This window comes from Zalophus californianus, chromosome 10 (assembly GCF_009762305.2).
Source record: "Zalophus californianus isolate mZalCal1 chromosome 10, mZalCal1.pri.v2, whole genome shotgun sequence".
Classification (NCBI taxonomy): domain Eukaryota; kingdom Metazoa; phylum Chordata; class Mammalia; order Carnivora; family Otariidae; genus Zalophus; species Zalophus californianus.
In genome coordinates this window covers 33,153,704-33,173,147 of record NC_045604.1, presented here as the reverse complement: position 1 = coordinate 33,173,147, position 19,444 = coordinate 33,153,704, and the positions used below count along the sequence as shown (strand labels likewise).

Here is a 19,444-nt window from a genome sequence, read left to right as displayed (position 1 = left end):
CAACTAGCCAGGCCGCCGGAGGGTAAAACCTTGAAGTAGCCATCGTCACCCTCTCACCCTCACCCACAGAACCAATCTGATTTTGTCTTTGGAAAGATCTCCAAAAAGTCCATCTTCCCTCTTGCAGTCTTGCAGCCACTTGCTTGGTTCCCTTCTGTCTTGGGTGCCTTCTGATTGGCTTCTAGATGGTAGCCTTTCTCTGTTCCAGTACATCCCGCGGCGGATGTACTGGAACTGAAAGGCGGCTCCGAGCAGGGTAAGGGTCCCCTTAAACACGTTCACTGGCGAACAGGACAAAAGTCAAATTCCTTAGCCTGGTCTCTCCTGGCTCCCACCCACATTATGTTTGCCCTCACCTCCCAACGCATTCTCTCTGCTCGGGCTCCCCAGACCTTCACTGTCCTCCAACAAGTCATGCCTCCACGTCCACAGCCCTCAAGCACCAGCATCGTTGTCATCCCCTCTGTGCAGCGCCCCCAGGCTAGGTCAGCCCCTCCTTCCTCTCTGCTCTCACAAGACTCTTGTTAAACTCCTACTTGCACACTCACACTGTGATTTACAAGACCATTCTTCCCCCTGTCGTGTATAGACCGTGTGCCTCCTAGAGGCTGGGACCATATCTTCTCAACCTTTTCTTTTTTTTTTTTTTTTTGAGGTATAGTTGACACAAAAGGTTCCCTTAGATCTTGTTCAACTTTGATTTCAAACCCTCGGCCCCAAACGTGGCATTATGGCTGCACTCAACAAATACCTGCTTGTTGACTAAACCCAGAGAACACCTCCAGTGACAAATTAAGAAATGCCATCTGTGGCTTTGCCTCGTGTTCTACCAACGGGCTGGCTGAAGACAAAGACTAGACGGCAAGCTCATCAGACTTGCAGCGACCCAAGGCTGAAGTGTGCTAGGTAACACATTTCTAAAAGATTACAGTAGGTGAAAATATGGGCCAACACGAAGTCCTATGTTCAAAAAAGGCATCTACCATAGCACGTGATAAAACAGACCTTTCTCCAGTCAGATCCGTGCACTGTGAGGAGCAAGAGCAAAGGCTCCGAAGCCAGGATGCCCGAGGAGTTCCCGTGCCCACACCAACAAGCCATAGCCCCGGGAGTCTCCTAACCTCCTTCAGTGGCTTTCAGTGTAATATAGAGGGATGAACAGCATCTGCCTCGTAGGGTTGTTGGCTAGGTAACAGAAATCACAATGCATTTGCAACTAGAGTTGTGCCGCGCTCAGGAAACTCTTATTACTTTCTGTTGTTGCCACTGCTGTGGTTGGGAAAAGCGACTTCCAAGAAAAGAGGAGAAGCTGTAGAGCACCATGGTTACAAGCAAGGACCTAGAACTGGACAGCCCGGAGTTCATATGCCAGCTCTAAGCTCAGTAGCTGCCAAACATCACTTCACTTTCTTTTTGTTGTTTTTTTTGGGTTTTTTTTTTTTTTTAGGATTTTATTTTTAAGTAACCTCTACCCCCAAAGTGGGGCTTGAAGTCATAACCCCGAGATGAAGAGTCACACACTCTTTCAACTGAGCCAGCCAGGTGCTCTGGTTCTTTCCTTTCTAATCTCCACCGTCTTCATCCATTCAATGGGACTAGTGATGGTATCTGCCAGAGACCTCCACTTCAGCATTCTTTCATGTGGAGGGAAAAAAAAAAAAAGCTAGAGAAAAATTAAAATGTCCACTAACAGAAAAGTGGTCAGATAAATTATGGTACATCCATATCGATACATAAAATAATATACAATTATCACAAAGAATGAGGTGGGTCTAGATATACTGAGATCAGAAGTTCTCCAAAAGAGACATTCTTCCACGAAAAAAGCAAACTGCAAACGGATACATGCAGTCTGACCCTATTTTTGTAAAATGTTTTGAAAAAACAAGAGAAAAAGCAAAAGAAATGTTGTGTGTGTGTGTGTGTGTGTATTTACCCACACTTCTCTAAATATAGACAGGCTTGCTTTGCACAGTAATATAGAACCACACAAATGACCGTGCAAAGCAATCTTACTCATCAGTGGAAAAAATTAAGATTGTTCCATGACCTTTAGGAATTTTTGTCAAAACATTTAAAAACTCTCTTACACTCAGTTGTAAATGAATAGAGAAATGGAAAAAATAGTAAAACTTGTGTTGAAGTACACCATAATAAAAAAAATATTAGACACTGAGAATGAGTGTGCTATTTCGTTATGAAAAACTTATCACCAGTAGTTGGGACAGCGCCTGCCTTCTGGCTCTTGGACACACACCACGGAGGGAGCACCTTTTCTGTACCCCTGCAACCTGCCCGACTCTGTTCGAAGTCTGGGTCAGCTTAACATTTTATCCTTTGTGCTTTCAATGTTGCAAAATACCTCCAACAGTGACTTCCATGTGAGGTTTTCTTTCCCCCATGTCACTTCCTCTGGAACTTCTTCATCCTTTCGTCACCATCACTCATGTCAGTGAGTTTGCCTTCCAGAGCTCCTCTGGCTTCGTCTGCAGAGTCTTGAACGGTGGCAATGTCGACAATCAGCTAGTAATTCTCTAACTCCACTTACATTCAGCTCCAATTTCACTTCCAGCATTACCACTTTTCAATTCTTTGTGAAAATTTCACCGTTGTTATTGTTGTTGTTTGTAAAATGTCACAATGAGTTTAGCCCTCGGGGACAAGGAGACAACACACTGCACACTTTCCTCTCTGGGTGCGAACCCAACAATGAAGTAAGTGACCACCACTGACCGACTCTGAAAGAAGGGATGTGATTATAAAAAGAAGGTCACTGATCATAAAAAAACATCTGTACATAGTGATCAGTGGACTGGGGAGCTCGTAGCAAAGTTTGGACTCTCTGCCATTACTCAGAGTTAATACACCATGGCGGCGTACAGGGGGAATGGTGTGCTAAACTGTGCTAAGCAAAATCCATGCATACTGGAACGGTGAAAAGCAAGGACTGTCCTCCACAAAGGACATAATATGGAAATACACATACTAAAGAATTACACTGGTTCCCCTTCAGGAAGAGCTTTATTATTTAAACTTTTCTCGATGCTAAGTTCTATGCCTTAAGAATGGGCTCAACCTGAGATGATTTTCCCCCTCAGGGGACACCTGAAAATACCTGGAGATATTTTTGATTGTTGCAGCTTGGGGGGAGGGGTGGGCGGCATGGACCGGATGGCAAGTGGGGAGAAGCCGGGGGTGTTGCTAATTCCTGGGAAGCAAAAGACAATCCCCCACAACAAAGAACTACCTGGTCCAAAATGTCAACAGTGCCAAAGTTGACAAACCCTGTTTTAAACTGAACAGTTCGTATTAAGTTCTTTTTAGCAGTACCCTTCTCAGAAGGTGGAGGCAAAGATGAAATGGGATGGTGGCAAGGAATGCTATTAATAGAGGCTCCAGATGACTTCAGATGGACTATCTCAATACCACCTGAGATTTGTGGAATTTCTTTATAAACATTCACTCATCTGGCTCCAATGCCATCATGTGGCTGCTAAGAAGTGAACATCACCTTCAGCCAATGGGTGGACCTGGTACCTAGATCAAGACGGGGGTTCAGACCCAACCACACTCTGTACCTCACAGACCACATCTAGAATCCAGTGCTCACCTCTGGGCAACACATTTGAAAAAGAGCATTAAAGTTCCAGAGGGTGATGACCAGGACATCAAAGGTCTGAGAATCATATCACCTGAGGAACAGTTCAATCAACTTGTACAATTAGCCTGAAGAAGAGAAACCGTGAAGGAGCGGATGAGGGACGAGATGGGGCAGCGGTCCTGAAATTCTATAGGGCTGTCACACAGAAGGGGCAGAAATTAATAAGGAGCTGTCTCATAAGAGTAGAGGCCTGAGGGGCACCTGGGTGGCTCAGTTGGTTAAGCGTCTGCCTTTGGCTCGGGTCATGATCCCGGGAGTCCTGGGATCAGAGCCCCGTGTCGGGCTCCCTACTCAGCGAGGAATCTGCTTCTCCCTCTGCCCTGCTTGTGCTCGCTCTCAAATAAATAAAGAAATAAAGAAATAAAGAAATAAAATCTTTAAAAAAAAAAAAAGTAGAGCCCTGTAAGGTAATAAGCTCCCCATCCCTGGAAACATTCAAGCAGAGGCTGTCAGGTGGGCTCTCAGGGGATTCCAACACTGAGTAAGAGAATAATCCGGATGAGCAATAAGGCACTTTCCACTGCTCCCGATCGCGTCTAGAACACAATGAGAGGGCAGAGTTCAGAACAAGAAGTAACAACCACCTCCTCTGACCCAGCAATCCTACTCGTAGGTACTGACCCAAGAGAAATAAAAACATTGTGTTCACAAAAAGACTTGTGCAAGAATGTTCATAAACTTTATTCATCACAGCCCCAAAACTGGAAACACTCCAAATGTCCATCAACAGGAGATTGGATAGGCAAATTATTTGATATCCACACAAGGGAGTACTACTAGGTATAAAAAGAAACAAACTACCAATAGAGGTAACCATGTGGATGAACCTTACGTAAAAAAGCTCATACTGATGATTTCATTTCTTTGATGTTCCACAACAGGCAAAACTAATCTACAGGGAAGAAACACCAAAACTGTGATTGCTTAGGAAGGATCATGAGGGAACTTACTAAATATTTTTAAATGTTTGTTCTATATCTTTTTTTTTTTTTTAGAGGTGGGGGAGGGGCAGAGGGAGAGAGAAACTTAAGATTGCTCCACCTTGGGGGGGCTGGATCCCAGGACCCTGAGATCAGGACCTGAGCCAAAATCAAGAGTTGGTCAACTAACCAACAGAGCCACCCAGGAGCCCCGTGTTTGTTCTGTATCTTGACAAAGGTTTGGAATTCACAGATGGAAGCATTTATCAAAACTCACCAAATGATATATTTAAATTTTGGGCATTTCACCGTTACATAAATTTTACCACCAAAAATTAAAAAAAAAAAAATGGATGAACAAATACCAAACTCTAATTAATACCTACATATGTGGAAATGTTGAGTGGGTGAGGTGTACTGATGTCTACAACTTACTATAAAACGCACCCCCAAAAGAAGGCTGATAAATGGGTGAGAGAGGGAAAGATGGTGAAAGACATGAGAAAGCGAGCAGAGTGAAATGTTAATGGTAGAACCTAGGTGGCTGGGGAGATGGCCGTTCACTGGACAATTCTTTCAAGTTGGTTGCATATCTAAAGTGTTTTGTAACAAAACGTGGGGGAGGAGGGCAGGAAGTAACAGCCAATAGGAATCACAAGGGAAAAAGAGGTGGCTGGGTGGTGGTGGGGGGAGATGTCAAGGGAAAGAAGAGGAACTGTTTAGGCCAACACCGGGGCCTCTCCGGGGCAGAATTGCAAAAGGCCCGGCTGACCTGGGGACTTGCAATCACAGCCAATATGGGACACACATGAGGTTGGTGCTCAGACCTCTGCTGTCACCAAGTCCTTGTTCCACGAGACCAGTTCCATCACGATCTGACGCTCTATCCCAGACAAGTCCTCGCCCCTTGCTGGCCTTGGTAAGCCCCTGGACACTAAAGGGACCAGTTTAGAGGATCCTTCAAGTGCTTTCCAGCTCTGACAGCCCACTATTCATTGCGTCTGCACACACCATGTTTCTAGACAGGAGCCAAAGGACGCAGAGATGCCGTGGTAGCTTCAGCAAGCTCTGGCCAGTTTCCCACAGGCAAAAGGTGGGGAGCTGGCTATCATACAATGTGTTCCCAAAGAAAGGGACTGGGTATAACCAGCTCTTAACTATCTGCATGTGGACTATCCACTTTGTAGGTTAGCCACAGCAAACACCGAATCAGTGAGCAGGAGCACCCTGCCCCCCAACACACAGCAGGTTTCTGGGACACAGAACGTTATAGAAACCCAAGAGAATTAAGGAGATACATTTGCTACAGGAAGAAAAAAAGAATCAATAATATTTTGAAAAGTCCAATTTCAATAATTTTTAAGACTACCTATGCTACTATCCTCCCCCTACTCCCAAGGACATGGATAATTGACACCTGATGGCATACAAGGCTGTCAGGTTTTCTGTGGCATGTTTTCTCTACGTCGTGGCTCTCTACCCCAAGGACACATACCCTGGAGTTTGCCACGGGATAGGAGGATATGCCAGAAAGCTCAGTGACCTGGTTCTAGTCCCAGTTCTACAATTAACTGCTGAGTACCTACCTGTAGGCAAGTCCCTTTTCCTCTGTCTCCTCTCCTGTAAAATCTAAGATACACCTAGCTTCCCTGAGGTCTAAGGTTTCCGTAACTCTGTATTCTTTGACATGATTCTCTCTTCCTAGTTATGTAATACAACCTTAAAATTTGTTTATTTTGTATATATTCCAAAGCCCTTCTGTGTATAAGGTCACCTTTAAATCTATAATCCAGGTGGAGCCCAGGTGCTCCTCATTTTAGGCACATGGAAACTAGGGGGCAGAGGGTTTGAGATATTTGCCAAGGCTCCCCTGCTGGTTGGGGACAGAGGGAGAGCTACAACCCAGGGCCCTGAGTAGGCTACGCAGACTCCCCGGAAAAGCACAGGGGGCCTGGGAGCCCCTCCCAGATTTCAATACCTATAACCAGCCCCCTCTTTCTCTGCCTTGCCCACTTTGGTTTCTCTGGTTTCCCCGGAAACCAGAGTCTAGTGCTTCTGGCCTCAGATCTTAAAGGGGAGGGTATGTGTGTTTCTCAATCCAAAGACTGTTACCTCACAAACCAAAAAACAACTTCTGGCAGGACTTCCCGCCTTTCTCCTTGGGGTGGGGGGTGGGGGTGGGGGAGGTACGGGAGAGCAGACTGCTTAGAGATCAAGACTCGGAAACGGGAGCCAGGAGCCTGGAGGAAGTCTCTGGAGTGTCTGGGGGTGGGGGAAATCCCACTCCTCCCTTGGAATAACTGTGGCCAATCACCTAGGGGAAGTCTGGGATCCTCATTATGCAGGACACCAGGACAGCCTGTCTAGGTCCAGATGCGCCGCAGCCGCAAGTGGGGCCGTGACAGGAGTGGAGACCCAGCAAGGCTAGGACCTGTGGGACAGAGGAAGGCGAGGCATGCGGGGTCACCCTCTCCCCCACCCCCCCATGCCCACCACGCACCGGACGACCGCTGCGACGTCTGACCGGGTGAAGACGGGACGGGACGACACCAGAAGGGAGAACAGAGAGCGATCACAGGAATGAGGACTCAGACACTGTCCTGCCCTCTAGCCTTGAGGGGATATAGCAGGTCAATGGCTTGGTCCCTGGTGGCCAAGACATCTAAAGATTCTTCTGAACCAGTAGAGCCCCACCCTGGGGTAAGAAAGAATTTCCATAATGACCCATTTGTCTAGAAGGGGCCTGAATGCCTTCCCAGCAGTGGTGATGCATCCCCAGCTGATGGGGGAAGGAGGGAGTCATCCCCTACTTCTCTCCTACAATCCGGTCCTCCACCACCCTTACCCAACACCCACCTCCAGTTAGCTCAGAGGTTCCTGGCAAGGACTCCCTCCCTGGGGACCAGAGCAGGTCCACGGGGGTCAGAGCTGCTGGTCCCTCCGGAGACACTGGAGCCTGGGAGTCTGCAAACAACCCCAGTTGGCAGCAGCCGCTAATGCTCCTGTTTCCCAAACCAAAGCCTGGCCTACCCAGACTTCCTGTGCATGGGGAACGGGGGGGGGGGGGGGGGGGGGGGCGCATCTGCCTTTTCTCCACTAACAAGAAGGACTGGGTTTGCTCCTCCCCCATCTGAATGACTCTGGGCCTCTGGGGCTGTGACTGAGGGAAGGCAAGACAAGGCCAGCGGAGCCGGGAGGTAAGGACACCGCACCCTAGTTCCAAAAGACAGACCAACGCCTCCCCCTTTGGGAGGAGGTCCAAAGAGGAAAAGCAGCATAAAAAAAATACATTAATACATACATCCATACAAACAGATAGGGAAATCCTGAGCCTGCCTTAATTACACAGAGGTCTACCCACAGTGGACATGTACACTCCCCAGGAAGAGTGACTGATTCCTACTCCCATTTTTTTTCCCAGCTGCCAATTTCCTCAGAAATCCTTTTCCTCCCAGCAAAGGTGTACAGGAAGGGTACTGAGGTCTGCACCAGCCTCGGGAACTCCCTGGACCTGGGTGTGCTCCAGGTGAAGAACCCAGGAATGCCTCCCAGACCTTTCTCAAGGAGCCAGCCATCAGGGAACCAGTCATTCATACCCAATTCCTGTCACCAATGGTCAAAAAGCAATTCTAGCTGGGACTCTCCAATCTTAAAACACCACAAATTTTACTCAATCCACCTCACAATTCTGAATTTTTCCTTAAAGTTTAGCCAAAATGGCTTCATCTCCACCCCACTGGGTAATGGAGAGCTAAGTGCCTTTCCACCCTGGTCCACCCTCCAGATGCCTTGTGGTTGGTGAAGGGCAGAAAATATCCTGCCCACCTGCTTCTTCCCAGCTACCACCTCGAGGTTCAACACAATCTCCCCCATCGGACAAGGAGAATGCAGAGATAAGGGCACTAAATCGTGCTCCCCTCCACTTCCAGGATTAGCAAGCAGCTGTCCCGGGATCACCAGCCCCTCCCTGCGACATGGAGGGCTTTGCAGCAGCCTGGGCCTCAAGCAGGGGTGTCTGTTCACTGCTTGTTCGCCCCCCACGCTGCAAACTGCCGCTTCCCAGGCGTGACAGATGTAGCTGCTGTTCAGCATGTTCAAGCCAGGACAAAAGCCTTCTCCAGAAGCACAAAGCCAGCAGGGACGCAGACAGGGCCAACTTCAATAGCAGCCACCTGCCGGGGGCCCTTCTCTGCCACACACCCTGGCACACACGCACGCACACACATATGTACACACACACATACGCACACACCTTTTTAAAACCTCTCAAACCGGTGTTGACCTAGAGTCAGGTGAATTTTTCTCAAATCACTGGGCAGGTCTCCCAGAGCAGGGAGACTGTACTGCCATGTCTCAAACAGCAGTCTAGGAGGATGTTAATAAGTAATAAGTAAAAAAGGGATCCTGGAAATGTCAGCAACACTAGGTTTTGCAAACAGATTCTTTTACTACAGAACTTCTCGGAGCCTTTAAAATGTTAATGTACATGCAGAGTGTTTCCCAGATTTATCTGCTCACAGAGCATCTCAGGATCGGCATTCCACCAACACATTCCAGGACTGGCTGGTGCTTGGAGGGATGGGTGGCTCTTTCCTCCACGTTCACCCTGACCCCTGAACGTAGCTCTCTTACCCCTTGGAGGACACAAGAAAAACTTTGCTTACCTGGTTTCCCTTCAATAAACTTCCAGTGACCAGACAGGTGAACAGATTAATGAGGACACACACGCTTGTGGGATCTTCACCATCCAGTTCAACTAGTGAAGTTTCTGCAAGGACCACTGGAACTTCATCAGAGAGACACCCAAGCCAACACTGGCTGTAATCATCTCTACTTATGTCACCAAGGACAAGGGTTCAACCCTAGGTGAGCCAGGGGGTTTCATTCCTTTATCAAGTTTCCTCCTAAACTACCCCAACTGTTTTGCATTTGGCTCTACGGGTAACTGGGTCACTGCACGCACCGTACACACCTACGGTCAGCTATGGCCACCACCCTAAGTGTCACACATGGTCTGGGCAAGCTCAGCCACCAATACCACTAATGCCAACAGAGACACTGAAAGGGATGGCAGGCAAGGGTTCTCACCCAACCCCCTTCCCATCATGGGCCAGATACCAACGGAGAGGTCACAATGAGTGACAGACTCTCAGACATGACATAAATCATGTTAACATTTCCCAGAAAGGCCAGTATTTTTGTATTCAAACTATATACATATATATATGTATATATGTATGTCTCGGATTGTCTCATGGATCTGATAGTAGTCTCCCCCAACCCCCAACCCATTCCCAGAAAAAGATGTTTGTCAGACAGACCCTAATTTTGGCCACGTACCGTGGGTGAACTTGTGGGACAGACCCTTCAGTGGGCTCTCTGCTTCATTCACAAGGGCATCTCCCAGTGACCTCTGCGGCTGAGCACAGAGGCAGGTGTCCTGGTGACAGGTCGCAGGGTACTCTCAACAGCCCCCCCATACACACACACCACACATACAGGAAGCCTCTGCCTCTTGAGCAGCTGCCCTGGTTCTGAAGCCACGGGCTGTTCCTGGTACGCATATTTCTTAGAATAGTGGAGCTGGGAATTGTGGTTAGTATTTGGGCAGCAACAAGAGGCTGGGGAATTCCTCACGCCCCGGTTCTGACCTAGGAAGGGAGGAGGCCAGAATGTCAGCGCTCCCCTCTCAACCCTAACAGCGTCAGAAGAAAAAAGATGAGACCCCGCGAGGCAGGATTGAACCGTCTCTATTTATCACTGAAGACAAAAGTGGGCTTTATCACCTTAGAGAAGGCCCCCAGTTTATTCCTACCTTGTTTTCCCAAATTTCTCTTCTTGCCCACTGGGCAAAATGAGTCTAATCTATACACACTGGGAGTGAAAGGAAAGCCCCCCGCTACTCCCCAGGCAGTCCCAGGCCCCACAGCAGCGAGCAGAAACAGAAAATTGCCTTTCCTGCCCCCCACCCCCACCCCCGGCCCCAGCCAGGCCGCGCTCAGGGTTAGAGAGAGCCCTTTGGCTCCACTCATTATTTCATTTATCTCAGCAGAGCAGGCTTCTGTTTGGATGTAGCTGCTTCTGAAACAGACACTTTAATTTTTGATTTTAGCAACTTTGTTGTTTAAATACCAGTTTTGCCTCTGAGGCAGCCAAGGCTCCAGGCCCTGCTTGTTAATTATCAGCTGCTAAACAGCACTTTTCTCCTGGGGGCTGCTGGGGCCCGGAGGCCACTGCCGGGAGAAAGCTGGCGCTGGGAAAGGGGCTCCAGCTCCCCGTGGCAGAGGCAACAGAATCCAAGAGAAGACACACAGCCAAGGCAACAACTACCGCACTTCCATGGGCACACACGGCACCTCAGCTAAGGGCCTGGCACGGGGCTGTGCACTGGGGGATTCCAAATAAATGAGCACACTCCTTGTCCCCCAAGGAGCTCAGAGTCTAGCAGGGAAGGACACAGGAGTGGCTGTAATTCAAATTCATAGCAGACTTACCGCTAGTACGAACTACCCCTAGTACAGGGAAGGGAGTTATTCTACCTGGAATTGGGCGTGGGGAGCAGGTAAAATCTCAGCTTTGAAGGAGAGAGAGAACTCTACCAGGACAAGGGGATGAACAAATGCGAGGCGCAACAGAAGCTCTGGGAGCGTAAGAATGCACTCAGGGTGGGAAGCAGTAACCTCTGAAAGGGTGAGTGTGTGAGTGAGGGGTGGGGATGGGAAGGAAGGTCAAAGCCAGCTTGCTTGAATACCATGTTAGGAGTTTGAGCATTACGCTGGAGGCAAGGGGAGGGTGCTACTGAAGGTCTCTAAACGGAAGTAATGTTTGTGGTCCTAGCTGACCGGCACCAGCTGGCTGGGTCTCTCAATGCCTCTGAAGGAAAATGGATCAGTGCCTTTAAAAAAGCAAGTGTTAGGGCACCTGGGTGGCTCAGATGGTTAAGCGTCTGCCTTCGGCTCAGGTCATGATCCCAGGGTTCTGGGATCGAGTCCCGCCTGCTTCTCCCTCTGCCTCTCTCTCTCTCTCTCTCTCTCTCTCTCTGTCTCTCGTGAATAAATAAATAAAATCTTTAAAAAAATAAAAAATAAAAAGCAAGTGTTAGCCATGCAGAAAAGTAGGGACTCTTTCCTATGGGGTGGTATGCAGAGAGGTGGAGGGTACGCATGGTCCAGACCAGCTGGCCAACCCCTAGGACTCTCCACTGACGGGGTCTACTGCGACGTGGACCTTTCCTCAATCTCTTAGCGAGGCCTGATAATTAATTGGAAGGATCCTGGCAATGATGTCTCATCTCTGCATCTCCCTCGAGCCCTTGGCAGGTCGAGTACTCTGAAAATGTGCCATGATGTTGGGTCACAGGCTGTGTTGAAATATCTGCAGAAGACTGAGTACAGAAGATGGAATTGATGCATTCTGTGAGGCTCCAGAAAATGCAACTAGCACTAAGGAATATTACAAGCTCGGGGAACCAAATTTTGAACTCAATAAACACAGAACTTTAACAATAGCAATTTTTTTTTTTTTAATGGTAGGGTTTTCTTGAAAAGGGGTAAGCTCCCCCATCACTGGAGGAATTTAAGCATAGGTTCAATAGACCAGTGGTGGCCAAGCCCAGATAATTAAGGAACACACATTCCCGAATGCCACCTCTGTAGAGTCTCAGACCCAATAAGATACAAAGAGTGGGGCCCAGGAATCTCTTTTTTCAAATGTTACCCACAGGTGATTCTGACAATTGACTTAGTTTGGGAGCCACTGGGCTAGCTGACCATTTGCTGGGATGTAGTCCTAAACAAGACAAACTAAACACTATTTAAGGTCCCTTTTTAAATTATTACCTTCTCTTTACCCTCTTCCCTGGACCTTACAACCTCTCCTTGTGCAATTCCACAAATCCTTTCCAGCTCAGATAATTCTTTACTAGGGTGTAGAATGATTACCTCAGAGTCCAGCATTGTCTAAGAGAACGTTCTGTGATGATAGAATGTTCTCTATCTGTGCTGCCCAGGACAGTGGGCACTAGCTATATGAGACTACTGAGCACCTGAAACGTGGCTAGTGCTACAGAGGAACTAATTTTTTATTTTATTTTTTTAATTTAAATAGCCACATGTGGCTAGGAGCTCTGCTATTGGCCGTGGAGCACAGTGAAGGAGGGCTTATGTATTCACTGTGGGATCTGGATAAAAAAGCAAACTCCCTCCACCACCACCTCTCAGAGCTCATTTCCAGTCTGAAGCACACTACCTGAAGACGGGGAGATTAAATTCAAAGAAAACAGCAGGAAAGGAGGAGCTCTATGTCAGCTGTACCAAAGACAACAGGTACAGAGAACAAAGAGCCCAAACTAAAACTCTCACCCCTAAGGACTTAGCCCTTCTCGGCCCCAGAAAGCAATTAACACCAGCAGCACTGTGAGTCCCGGCAGCTACCACCCACCCCAGGCAGCGGGGCATTTCCCAGCTTCCTCAGAGCAAGCAGACCTCATTCTCAGGGATGACCTAGAACGTCCCTTGGTTGACTAAAGCTGGAGTCTCAAAGGTTTGTAGGGAATTTTGGGGCTGTTTGGGGGTACAGAAATCCAAGAAAGAGAAAATGAATCACACCAAAAAAAAAAAAAAAAAAAAAGAAAGAAAGAAAGAATAAGAAAAAGAAACACGACCCCAAACCCACTACTTTTCCAGACCTCAAAATTTTTCATCAGGAAAATAGATCATCTGCACACTTTCAAACATAACTGGATTCCTGCCCAGGTACAGTACAAAGGCCAAATTCAAACCTGACCGAGAACTCCAGATTAACATGTGGGGCCTTCCAGCCTTGATTCCTGCCTCCCACGTTTCAGGCCCTTTTGCCCAGCATCTGCCTAGACACATGCTCTGAATCTACCACAAAGTGTGGTTACCTGAGCCAAGAAGTATTGCCTCAACCTTCTGGAATACCAAATGAACACAGACCGATGCGGCAGCAGGAGAGGCCAGGTGGGTATCAGGAACCACCTGGCCTATTTAAACAGCTCCCAATGTCAAGGAGAGGCCACCAAGCAAGCCTCCAGGTAGCTAGCCTGACGCAGAGACACAGTCCCTCAGAGAGGAACACTGAAGGGGAGGAACAGGGCAGACGGATGAAAGAAAGATCGGCTACAAAAAGCATGGTGGTGGGTGAGGCGATGACCTTCATCAAAGACTAGATACTGTCTCTGAAGTTTACTGGAAGATGGCTTTCCCCTTCTATAAAAAGAAAAAAAAAAAAAAAGAAAGGAAAAGAAAAGAAAGAAGATCATGTTGCAATTTCCTTCATCATAGCACCCGCTCAGGAAAAAACCCCAGGTCTTGCTTCACTTTCCCATCTGCGCTAACGGTCAGCTCCATCCTGAGCCTTGACTTCTGAGGCCCTGAGAGGCGGGAAGCAAAGACGGCCAGAGCCTGGGGACAGAGAGCCACCCCATCACCCTGCGAGCCGCCTGCCCACGCCTCCACCTGAGGGGCTGAACACAGGATGGATGAGATTCTTCAAAGCAAGAGAGAAGTCCTACGAGGGCCCGAAGGTGGATAAAAATAGGCTCTGCCACAGGGTCAGCTCGGCCAGCTCTTTTTATTACTCCTTTCCTCCCTGGCTCTATTGGATGGTTAGCCAACACCCAATCCCAAGCATTTCCTATTACCAGAAAGATCCCTGGGCGAGGTCCTCTGTTCCCCTAAGCCGAACAGAAGATGGGAGTACCCAGTGCAATTCCTCACGTTACTCCTTAGCATCCCTCCCACCGGCCAAACTCTAGTCTGCGTCCTCCCCTGGGTGTGTCACAGGTGCGACTCCATGATGGGTCCTCCGCCTATGCCAGGCAAAGGTGACTCCACCCCCTAACCCCTTCCACCCTGAGGAGCCCATCCCACCTCTCCGTGTCCTCTGGGGCCACCCTACTGCCCTGACCCCACCGCTTATGCACCAGCACCTCCCTGAACCTCTTTCTTTGTATGCAAACCTCAACATCAGACCACCTGGCCTGCTTCCGTCAGAGACTGTCAAACGGGAATATGTATGAAAAGGCACAATCCAGATTGTGAGGGGTGGTCTTTTTCCTTCCTTTTACACACACACACACACACACACACACACGCGCGCGCACGTGTTCACTCCCCTTCTGAACCGTAAGTTCCCAAAGACAGGGCCCCTTCCTTACCGTTGTAGCAATTTGCACAAAATAAGTATTCCATAAATATTTGATGATACAACATAAATTGCTAGAGCAACTAAGTACTAAATTATAATGGATTCATGGAGGAACTATCAGAGAGGCAGTATCACAAGCCAAAAGGAGCCCAGGTTTTAGAGTAAGACACTCCCAGAACCAGCCCCAGGGCTTTGCACCTCTGATTCTTCCTGCCCCTCCTGCCTCCTCCTACCCCCTCCTGCCCCCTCCTGCCTCCTCCTGCCCCCTCCTGCCCCCTCCTGCCCGCTGACCCTCCCTGCCCCCTCCTGCCCGCTGACCCTCCCTGCCCCCTCCTGCCTGCTGACCCTCCCTGCCCCTCCTGCCCGCTGACCCTCCCTGCTCCCAGCATTCCAAGGTGCACTCAAACACCACCTTCCCAGTAAAGCCTTCCCTGAGCCACACACACATTCCCAGCATTCCAGGGCCTCCTGCCCTCCTTTCTTTTTGCCACCATAACTATCACCTTCTGAGAGACCATATCATTTAATTATGTTTTGTCAGTCTTCCCTTGCTAGAATGCAAGCTCCATGCAGACAAGATTTGTTTTGGTTTCTTCAGTACACTTAATGTATCCCTGGGGCCTACAATAATTTAAACACTTAGTAGGTACTCAGTAAATCACTGCTAATGAATGCATTGTTCTGAACATGTCTGACCATGTTTCCCCTTCCGGAAAATATAAGTATTCTGTAAATATTTTTACTTTGCAGTATTACTTTAGGGCTTAACAAGAAGAGAAGTAAAAACCTAACACAATGCCTGACACAAAGTATGTGCTCAATAAAGACTTGTTATTAATCTGGGAAACCTTCAGTGTTGCTAAACCTTCAACAGTGATCTGAATGAGGCAGAAGGCTGAAGACTGTTGTATGTATGCATCAAAGTCGATCTGCTGTTCTGATCTATCCTTAGGGAGGCTGCAAAAGTCATCCTCAGCACTGCTAATTAATTTTCTTGAGTGGTAAGTTGCTTCAGATCTCAGAAGGATAGAAGGCACCCTACGGCAAATCCTGCTTAGAAAGGCAGGAGTCTAGTCTAAGCTGCTAGAAAGAATCAGCCCTCATTGTTCCAAATTCCTCTCATCTCATATAGCGGAGGTATTAAAGGGGTCTAAACCCAAGGGGATGACCCTGACTAGTCTCCCATTCGAGGCTAATCCTGCCATCTGGGCCTCCTGATGGCCCGTCAGCCAGAAGACAGGAGGCAGACATGGAAGAGAATACATGTTTATAAACACTGGTTGAATGGCTGAATGAATAAAAATACTACAGCCTGGGGAAGAGTGACGGAACACTGGCCTGCACAAAGTAAGGGCAGAGAGGAATAGGCGGTCCCCGCTGTCTGGAACCTGGGCTGCCCACCTTCTTCCCAGTGTAGGGCTGTTTTACCAGCAGTGGGGTGACAGAAAGCCCTTCATGCAGTGCAGGAGTCCTCTGAGATCAGGTCTGAGATCAAGCCAGAGCCCTGTGATTCACAAAGGAGGAAACTGAGTGAGGGCCAGACAGGTTCTTGGACCTGCTGAGGACCACGCAAGCCAGGTCTCTCCAATACCAGTCCTGGTCTGTGTCTCCTACAAACCTGTGGTGTGGAGTTAAGTGGCCCCATGAGAGTCAAACCTCTGACCTCAGACCTGGCAACTTGGTACTCAACACTGGTCTTCTTGCAACACACAGGAGCAAGGCCAGCCATCAGATCACCTTGGGCTGCATCTGTGGGTCTGTTTTGTCTGGAGCTAACCAGATGATACCAAGAGCTGGAGGAGAGCTGGCCAGGTCCACAGTCTGTCCCTCCCTCAGTTAAAATTCTCTGAGAGGCAGAAGGGCCATCTCCTGAGTGGAACAGGAAAAGGAGGGGCTCCGGAACAGGGAACAGGGAGGAGAAAGACAAGAGACATCAATGGGAAACTGTGGTCAGGGCCCGTACAAGAACGAGAAATCCGTTAGCAGAAACAGAAGGTGACAGCTTGAGTCAGCAGATCCGAATGTGTGGAGGGAAGAAATGCCCAGAAGACTGTTCTGCTATGAATGGCTTTTTAGCAGACAGGACGAAGAACAGGGACAGACACTTCTTTACTAGACCCCTGGCTTAGTCTCAGAGAGCCTAGCCCAATGTTGTTCCACGCCCAGAGCCGTCCCCCTCATCCCCCTCCACCTGAGGATCACCATTGGGACCTTATGTTTATGCAGGTAACGCCCACTATTATTCAATTATCACATCTTTATTAGGCAGCTAGGTACAATGCACGATGCCAAAATACTCCATGATTTTTTTTTTAAATGAGGGCATACAGTCACATGTAAATAAAAGAATATAAAAAGATTGAAGATTGAGTCTTTGGGAACTTATAATCCAGTATCTAGAGGAACCCCCTGAACATGGAGAAACAGACTGAAACAGATAGGAGGGAAGAGTGTCTTGGCAAGTTGGACAGGGCAGGGTGGGGGAGAGCCACTTCTAGTGTGGAAGCTTTCATGAAAGTGGCAGCATTTGTACAGGGTGGAGTAGGTAGATACAGACAGGGGTGGGGCAGGGAGGCAAGGAAGATACAGATGGACAGATGGCATACATACCATGCGTGGGTAAAGGTGACTGGGGAGGGGGCGTGGTAGTCAGGGTCCTATTCAGGAAACAGCAAATGTAAAGCCACTTAAGCTTAAACATAGCAGATATTCAGAAAAAAAAAAAAAAAAAAACAAAAACAAAAGCCAGACTGGGGTCAGATCAGGGAAGGATCTGGAAATCTGTATTCTACCGACAAAGTGAACCAACTGAAGGTTTTAACCTGGGAAGCTACATGATCAGAGCTGGGCTTTAGGTAAAGTAATCCCCCATGCGCTCCAAGGCATTGAGGGGGCAAGACCTTCATTCCCCAGCTGAGGTCCTTGGAGGCAACTGTGTGCTTCTCCTGGCCCCCACCCCACACCCCCTGCTCTCCATTCCTTTTTTCTCAAACTCTAGTTTATGTTCTTTTTTAAAAATCTAAGGCAAGGTAACCAAAACAAACCCAGGAAATCAGAAGGGTCCAGACACAGGCGGGGGGGTGTTCATACCTCTCTTCCTCCCCACTAGGAGCCCAGGAGACTAGCACCCTGCCAGGGGAGGGGAACGTGAAGGTATGAAGTCCCAGAGAAACCCACACAGGCTCCGCTAGAAAGGATGTGATGCTTGGGAGCCCAGCAGTCAGAGGCAGTAACAGAACTTCAGTGTTTCTATAAACATACACATTTACAAAGCAGGCTACCATACACACTCATTCTGTCCCCATTTCCTTCTACCTTTCAGAGATCTGGGTGCCTGTGAGGACAGAGGCATGGTGAAGGGCACGAGATGACCCCTGCTACCCTCGCCCGCACAGGAGAGCCGACAGGGTGCTCTAAGTTCCAAGGCCCCTATGGCCTCTCCACCAGTCCATCTGCATTCCTAGGATGCTCTAAGTTCCACATGTGTGGCCTCCAATGCCCAGGGCTCCCGCTCTACTTCCCTGCCCCCCATGGTCCAGAAGTCAGGATTCTCCACTTAGAGAGGCTTCACTTGCCCAGCTCCGCTGACGCCTGGCCTTTAGAATCTACAAGCCTTCCTCTAAGAATTACAGGAGCCAGAGAAGGAGGCCTGGGATAGAGAAGAGGGAGGGTACTGTTACTCCAAGGACAGGGGCTCCTTCTGTCAGAGTTAAAAATAAACTCTTAGCAATTTACGCCCAACTCCTCCCTCCAGAAGCCAATGGGCCTTGGCAGATAAACCTCTCCCTGCAGAGAAAATGAGGACCCAGGGGCACAGACAGGAGAAAGCAGTCCACGGAGACATGGTCCAGTATGTAACTCTAGCTGAAGCCAGAGGGCCCCCCAAGACCTACCTCAGTTCCTATTACTCTCCCTCACACACCTCTTCTCCCAAACAAACCCCAAGCTCAGAAAAAAAATGCAGAACCCTTGTTTGCACGGTTAGTACAACTGTCCAAGGATTAGATAAATCACAAAGAATGCCAAAGTCAAGCTAGAAGAAATACTCTACCCAGTATCTATCAGTTACACAGGCACCCCAGCTACCTGAGCCCCTTTCCCTCACCTGCCCAGGACCCCTAAGCAGTAGGGCAAGAGGCCACCTCAATGGACTTCAGTGGACACAGATCAGCAGTAACCCTGCCCCCACCATCAGGAGACAGAAAAGACCCACGTTCTCTGTGACATACTGCAGGTGGCGAAGCTGGAAAGGCCAGAGGGGCCCTGGCCTGACTCAGGAAGGAGGCCCCGAGAGCCAGGGCCCAGTTAGCTCTGGAAGCCAGTAGGATGAGGTCACACTTCTGAGAGTGGTAACCCGAAGCCCTGCACTGCAGAGGTGGAGAACTTAGCTGGGCAACAGGGCAGGAGTCCCAGGGCAGGTAGCGTGCTCAGTCACGGGGTAGTCGGGGTGAGCGCCTGGGACAGCCTCACTCGGGGCTCTCCTACTCATCCCCACACACCTTCTGGCAGGGAGGTCTGCTTGCCAGCAGCTTGGAGGAAGCCAGAGCAGGAGGAAGCACAGGGGAAAGTCTCATGGACTCTGATGAACTTTCGCACCCTCCCCCTAAGCCATCCCCTGATGGAGAAGCAAGGCAGCTCCACCGAGCCTTTGTCTTAGGGCCAGGGCTTGGCAGGTGGTTGGGGACAACCTGCC

General features: G+C 48.9%; 1 protein-coding gene across 4 annotated transcripts in view; it reads right to left on the bottom strand.

The window, feature by feature from the left end:
- The window catches only part of MAPKAPK2 (MAPK activated protein kinase 2), a 45,746-nt gene that overhangs the window by 17,550 nt on the left and 8,752 nt on the right, over positions 1 to 19,444 (bottom strand). The gene's annotated exons all lie outside the window — the stretch shown is intronic.